This window comes from Tupaia chinensis, unplaced genomic scaffold, assembly GCF_000334495.1.
Source record: "Tupaia chinensis unplaced genomic scaffold, TupChi_1.0 Scaffold000311_2, whole genome shotgun sequence".
NCBI classification, from domain to species: domain Eukaryota; kingdom Metazoa; phylum Chordata; class Mammalia; order Scandentia; family Tupaiidae; genus Tupaia; species Tupaia belangeri.
Window position 1 is genome coordinate 4,459,094 of NW_006159803.1, and position 7,282 is coordinate 4,466,375.

Genomic DNA, 7,282 nt, shown 5'->3' on the forward strand with positions numbered 1-7,282 from the left:
ACAAACACCTCTTAAAAAAAAAAAAGTCTGTGTCTGGAATATTCTAATTGTCTTAATAAACAAAAATATCTTCCTTTCCAAAATGTAAACATCCAGTAAATAAAACACACATGAGATTCCAGATATAGAAAAACACCAGCAATTCACTTACGAAAGAGGTGCATCCTGGTATATTTGGTAGTAAAGTATTTGTCCTAAATATAAAGCACTTTGCCAAAAGAACCAGAATATTATGGGGATATTATGGTTTAAAACTCTCCTCTTTCACCTAGTTTCCTTATTTGAGTAAAAACCCTCCAATTTCTGTAAAATTTTGACTAGAGGGCCGGGCCACAGGAAAGGTCTGAAATATCTACAAGTCATTTGGCTAGAGAAAAGTGTTTTCTTGAGACGTGGAGGCAGTCGTTCATCTGTTTGTGCTTCAAGGCATTCCTCAGCAAACTTCTAAGTCTTCAGAGTAAAGCTTACGATCTGGGTTCCCGGAAGGGGTTGCTTCCAGCTGGAACATCAACCAGCAGGGCATCCTTGCAGGCATTCTGCATGCAGTACTGCTGAAGCTCTGCAGCCGCCTGAGAGACCCTGATCCTCTCCAGGCCCGTCTCCAGCTTGAGCTGCTCCACCAGCCGCTGCAGGGCGCTCACGGTGGCCCCGGAAGACATGGCGGCTGCAGCGCTGGGCTCCGAGGGCTCCGCTCTGAATGTCTTTAGAGCTGAGTAAAATTGACTTCACTGGGTAAAAGGAATTCCATCAGTACAAGTCTTCAGGATTAAGAATTTCAGATTCTCCATCATTTCTTTTCCTACTTCCATTTCAGAAAGCAAAACAAAAAAATCTTTGCAAATTAAGTATTCTACCTTAAAGATTTTTTTTTTAATTCTTCAGTTCTTCTCATTTGGGGATTTGTTCACCTCTCTGGAATGCATTGTAAGATATCAAAAACACAAATATATCAAGTAATTCTTCCAAGGAAATGCTTAGGCAAATGAAGAAAAACATGCCAAAATACAAGAGGATTTCGAATTCTTGGCTATTTCCATAGGAGAGCGTTGTGAAATGGTAATGTTCTTTCTCTTCTGAAATAATTTCTACAACATTTTGATACCTAACCCAGACACACCTCCTACATAAATTTTTCTTTCCATTCATCTGTGTCATCTCTTTTCAACAGACACGAACTCAGAAGTTCACTCAAGCATCTTAATAGCCTCAAGTTAGGGACTAAGAGCCTGGGGTTTTTTCTGAGTCATATGAAAACTACTGCAGGGTGTCAGAACCTTACAGGATTATCAAGTGTGAGATGAAGGCAACGCCAAATAAGAGAAAGTCTCACTATTTTCCAAAGTGGTGGCCTTTTATCTTCTCCACTTCAGAAATTCATTTTCTGACTACAATGTCATCAGTTACAAGGGTCATTTAGATGCCGAAGAGAAAGGAAGTATTGCACCCTTCTAAGTAATCCCTAGGCCCTGAGCTTTGATCATACTTTAAAAGAGAACATCATACACCAAGATGGACCTTACCTTTATTAGAGGAACAGGGCTGATCTGCCAGTGAGGCAGATTGCATGACTCCATGGCATCTCAGAGGGTCTTCCAGGTGGGCTATTTTCTTTCTCCTTTTATCACCTGGAAAAGGAAAGGTTCAGTCAGGAAACTATGACACCGCTCTAAAAGAGTGGATTTAAGTAAGAATGTCCCCAAAGGGAAAGGAGACACACTAACATAACACATACTTCCCAGAGCCAAATGAAAGGAACCCTCTAGAATAGTAGGTCATTTTCACAGCAGGCAAGAGGCTGAGGACAACCAGTAGTGTAAGTATCCCTCCCCAGCCATAAACCCAAGACTCAGTAATTTCCTCTGTCAGCTTCAGAAACCTAAAGACAGGTTGAAATCCTGACTGCTACATATAGCTTTATGCTTCAAGTTATTTTGTTTCTCTGCCTCTCAGGTTTCTCATGTCTACATTCCTCTTGGTAATATTGGCCTTTTAGAATTGTTATAAGGGTTCCATGAGATAATATACCTAACCTTGCCAGGTACAGTTACTGACCTAATGGAAAACTGCTATGACAAATTCATTTTTTAGAAGATTTAATTTTACTATTTTTGTTATTTTTTAATTTGCTACAGGGCATGTGCACTAATCAGAGAGAGAGACGAAGTAGAAGGCAGAGAGGAGTGAGAAAGTAAGCCGCCAGATCTGGGACTTAAACTGTGGTCAGCCATGTGGGAGTCCAGTGCTTCAACCACCACACCACCTGCTGACCCCAATAATTTTATTATTATATAATTATTATCTGTAGGATTGATGAATAAATGAGTGAGCTCTCAGCATTCCCCTCCTCTTTCTTTGTTGCCCCTATAGCCTTGGTCTTGTACTGAAAGTACTCCCTTTGAGTTTTCTTCCATCAAAGTCAAGCTCATCCTATCCTATGACTTAGCAGAAACAAAAGAGGTAAACAGAACAGTCAGAACAGGAAGTACTGGGCCATCCATAAAGTGTGCATAACTGGGTAAGGCAAGTACCTGGAACATGGGTCTAACTGTATGTGTGATCAGTTAAGGGTTTTCTCTAAAAGAAATGTCATCCTTCCTGAAGAACAAAAGGAGGCAGAACTTAGTTCAAGGAAAGAGAAGGATTTCCTGGACTCTCAAAATCAAAACTCAGGAATTAGAGGAGAGGCTAGTTTCAGGCAGTACAGGAGGCTGCTGGAAACCACCCAGGAATTCCCTCCACTGAGGTGACATCTCGTATCTGGTGGAAAGTATGCATGGAAGTCCAGTTGTGCCTCTGTGCAGATGTGCATAAATGCACGTGCATGAATTAACGAGTCAACACTCAAGGAGCATGGGAGTGCCGGCCCACACTGGCTTGGAGAGGCAACAGCTGAGAGCAACCCCTGGAGCGTAGGACTACCTCTTCCAGCTCTTCACCCAGACCTGGCAGTCACAGCCCACGTCCCCAAAGCATCTTTGTTCAGTGGATGGGCTTGCCCTCAGCATCTTGAATTTCCAGGCACCAATGGTGGGAGGCCTCCTACTCAGCATCAGCTAACAGCAGCTCTCCTGCCAGCACACAAGGGCAATGCCAGGGTGACAGGCTACCAGTGTTTCAACAGTGACACCGTGTGGCAGTGACACCCATTTAGAACTCCTGATTGACTAAGCAGATTTCTGATTGTCTTTCCTTGATATGAATCTTGAGATTTAGTAAGACCCTGAGTTTCTTGCTATTATGGAACAAAACAGCCCAGAATTGAAACAAAACTTTTTACAGTAGGTGAGATGGAGACTTGATTACTTAATGTGAATATAAAATGAAAATGTAACTGCAAACAATGCCTGGGAAGTAAGGTGGCAGAGGACAGGCTGTACTTGCTATAGGCACTGAGGAGGAATGAAAAATGGAACAGGAGCACCATGCCAGTCAGTAAAGGAGGACAAGAGGAAGCTGAGAACAAGTCTAATAAAGTGACTTTGGCAGACAGACCAGCAGTCAGTCTCCAAATGCTGGTAGGGCACAGTAGCCCCCAGTTCATAAGACTAAGACTAGAGAAGAATTCTCAGTCCTGGGCCGGGTAAAAAGGTAACAATGACAGGAGAAAAACAAACCCACATCCTTAGGGGTAGGTTGAGTTTGTTTTTAAAAGTTAGGTTAAGACAAGACACAGAGTCTGAATCAGGAACATGCTTACTAGAACAAGCTCAGACTCTGGTCCTGGGAGTAAGATATAAAAGACACTCGTTCCTCTCCTCAAATGAATGCAAATATGCAATGAATTCCACCAGGTGCCAGATATTACTCTAGACACAAAGGATGTAGCAGCATACCAGAATCCCTCTCCCAAGGAGTTTGCATTCTACCGGGGAGATAGACAATTAAGAAAATATCTAGCAATGGTGATTAATGCAACACAGAACAATAAAGCAGGAAAGAGAGGACATGATGAGGGCAAGGGGTAGATTTCTTTTCTTTTCTTTTTCTTTTTCTTTTTTTTTTTTTTAAGAGGTTTTTGCTATGGGCATGTGCACTCCCTGGAAAGACAGAGACAGAAAGTGAGAAATCACTCCCCCCCCCAGGGGTATGGCCACGCCACAATCCCTTCTCCACTCTCTTCTCAGGATCTTGGGCATGCATGCACATGTGCCTAATGCGAGTTTTTAAGTCCACCAGGTCCAGGGCTTGAACTGCAGTCAACTATGTGGGAGTTCAATGATGTAACCACTATGCCATCTGCTGGTCCCAAGGGCAGACTTCAAATGAGTAACCAGGAAAGGCCTCCCCCCAAGTGAGCAAAGACATAACGGAGGTGAGGAAGTGAGCTGTGCGGCTATTTGGGAAAAGAAGTTGTTTCTAAAGCAGGATGGGCTACATTAAATCCCATCACCCCTTTTATTCTCTTAGAGCTTTTTTTTAAAAAAAAAAATTAATGATACAGTATATTTTCTTTTTTTTTTTTTAAAGAGGTTTTTGCTATGGGCATGTGCACTCCCTGGAAAGACAGAGACAGAAAGTGAGAAATCACTCCCCCCCGCCAGGGGTATGGCCACGCCACAATCCCTTCTCCACTCTCTTCTCAGGATCTTGGGCATGCATGCACATGTGCCTAATGCGAGTTTTTAAGTCCACCAGGTCCAGGGCTTGAACTGCAGTCAACTATGTGGGAGTTCAATGATGTAACCACTATGCCATCTGCTGGTCCCAAGGGCAGACTTCAAATGAGTAACCAGGAAAGGCCTCCCCCCAAGTGAGCAAAGACATAACGGAGGTGAGGAAGTGAGCTGTGCGGCTATTTGGGAAAAGAAGTTTCCAGACAGAAGGAACAGAGGGAGCGAAGGCACAGAGGCAAGAACAAAGTGGGGATGTTTGAGCAACTGCCAAAAGTGTGGCTGTAGTAGAGTGAAGGCAGGGGCGAAGAGAGGCAAGGCCCAAAAGTTGTGGGGTTTTATAGACTTTATTACAGACTTCATTCTGAGTGGGATGGGGCCATTAGAGGGCTTTCACAAGGGCAGAAGTAGACCGACAGGCTAGGTTAGTGGAGTAACGCACACAGCAGTCAAGCTATTTTGAGTGTGTTTATCTTGTAGGGCTTCCTCCACCTCCAGCCCTATGCCTCACTCCTACTGTCTCAACTTTTCCTAATAATAAGCTGACCAGCACAACCCAGACGTCTAGTACAAATTCAGTCTCCTAGCTTACTTCTCCTCTCAAACTTCTTAAGGCCCATTACATCTTCATCCCTGTCTTTCCATTGACAGTCCCATCAGTGGATATCTTCTTTAAAACAGCCCAACTCCAATGTTGCCACCATAGGTGACATGTCACTCGTCTTCAGAATACAGTGACTATCTTAAAACCTCCCCTTGTGTGTGTGCCTATGCATGTTTTCACACACACGCATAGGCACACACACAAACTTCACATATTTTTTTGTCTGCTAGCTTGTAGAATCAGAGGTCCCACTTATCAATTCAGTTTGACACCAATTTTATAGCCACAGCTCCCTCAGAGGAACGGTCACCTCTGAGAAATTTTAAATTCTTCCTGTTTTGCCTTTGCAGATGCTGAAAAGGTGAATCAATCCATGCAGATGCTTTGTTCTTCAGCTCTCTGGGGACATTCTTGCAAATATATTGGTGAGCTCGGTGCTTTGAGGTATGCTAAATAGTCACCCTGTTATCTCCAGCAGTTTATTTTTAATGAAATGCTGACATTTTAGCATCTCCTGGCATAACTGCATGCTAGGGCATCTGTCAATAGTGACAGCTATTCAAGAAAGCATGGAAAATAGTCTACTGTTATCAGTCCTGTCTTGAATTTTCCTACAAATTGCTATACCCTTGAAACTAATTTTAGTTGGCAATGGAAAATCGATACGAATAACAAGAGATGGTTTAATCTGGTTAGGTATATCGTAACTCATATCACTGCACACACATTCATTCCCCTACAAACACACTCGGTAATGTTAGAAGTTCCAGAAAGAAATGCAAAGCATGAAAAAAAAAAAAAAAAAAACAGTATCGGTGTAAGGATAAGGGGCAATTAATTCCACTGGCAAAAAACAAGATGTCCTTCATGGGTATACGTACCAGTCACAACTATAAGGTAAAGTAAGAGTTGGGTGATTTGTCTCGACAAACTGTGCATACCACAGCCATATCTGTCTGATGATGGAAGAAATCAACCCCAAGAGTCAGGCTATTTTGTGTGGTTCCAACAGTTTCAGTGTTGGCAGTTTTATACCAAGGATAGTTGGAAGGAATCAGATTTCATGCAGCTTCTTTTCCTCCCTCCAACAAAATGGTTATCTCTGCTATAATGGCCCAGTAAGAGAAAGCTTTGACAGAATCACTCGTCCTGGGCTCTGGAAAATTCAGCAGCCACTGTTTATTATGGATACAATACACATTTGTGATATCAGCAAGCTTTACTATGAAACAAATATGAACTTGAAATTCACATTTCCCATGCCTTCCAGATCTTGCCATTGGCCTAAGGAGGCTTCAGAAAATTGCCAAAAGACAACCTGAAGGCAAGTAAAATAAACCAAATACAAAAGGACAAATATTGTATGATTCAGTTTATTTGAGAGATCTAGAATAGGCAAATTCATAGAGATGGAATAGAGGTTACCAAGAGCGGAGGGAGGAGGGAATGGAAAGTTATTGTCTAATGGAGAGATTTCTGTTTGAATGGTGAAAACATCTGGAAATAGTGGTGACAATTGAATAATATTATGAATGTAATTGACATGATTGAATTTTGCCCTTAAAAGTAGTTAAAATGGAAATTTTTTTAAATTTTAATTTGACTAGAAAGGGACAGAGTGAGAGTGAGAGTGTGTGTGAGAGGGGGGAGAGTATGTGTGTGAGTGAGAGAGATAGTGAGAGAGAGAGAGAGAGAACTGAGAAAACAAATCTCCAGGTCCAGGACTCAAACCACAATCCTCTACCATGTGGGAATCCAGCTCCCTTAAACACCATGCCACCTGCTGGCACCTTAAAATGGAAAATCTTATACCGTACACGGTGACCATAATAAAGAATAGTGTGAAAAATGATAGCCTGAGCTTGCTGGTGGTATCGCAGAACACAACTGGACCAAGATAGAAGGTCCTGAGTTCATGTCCTGGGATCCCCCTGTGCTCACCAGGCACGTATGTGTGCCTGTGATCTAAGCTGGCTGAGACCAGAGCTGGGTTACGGTGGGCAGGTCTTGTTAAAGGTGACCGTCTCTCTTCTCCTTTTCTCTTGGAAGAAATAAATAAATACATTTG

At 42.5% G+C, this 7,282-nt stretch overlaps 1 pseudogene; it reads right to left on the minus strand.

The window, feature by feature from the left end:
• Positions 1 to 464: 464 nt before the first annotated feature.
• Positions 465 to 666, minus strand: LOC102472402 (guanine nucleotide-binding protein G(I)/G(S)/G(O) subunit gamma-10 pseudogene; annotated as a pseudogene).
• Between the last annotated feature and the right edge of the window lie 6,616 nt (positions 667 to 7,282).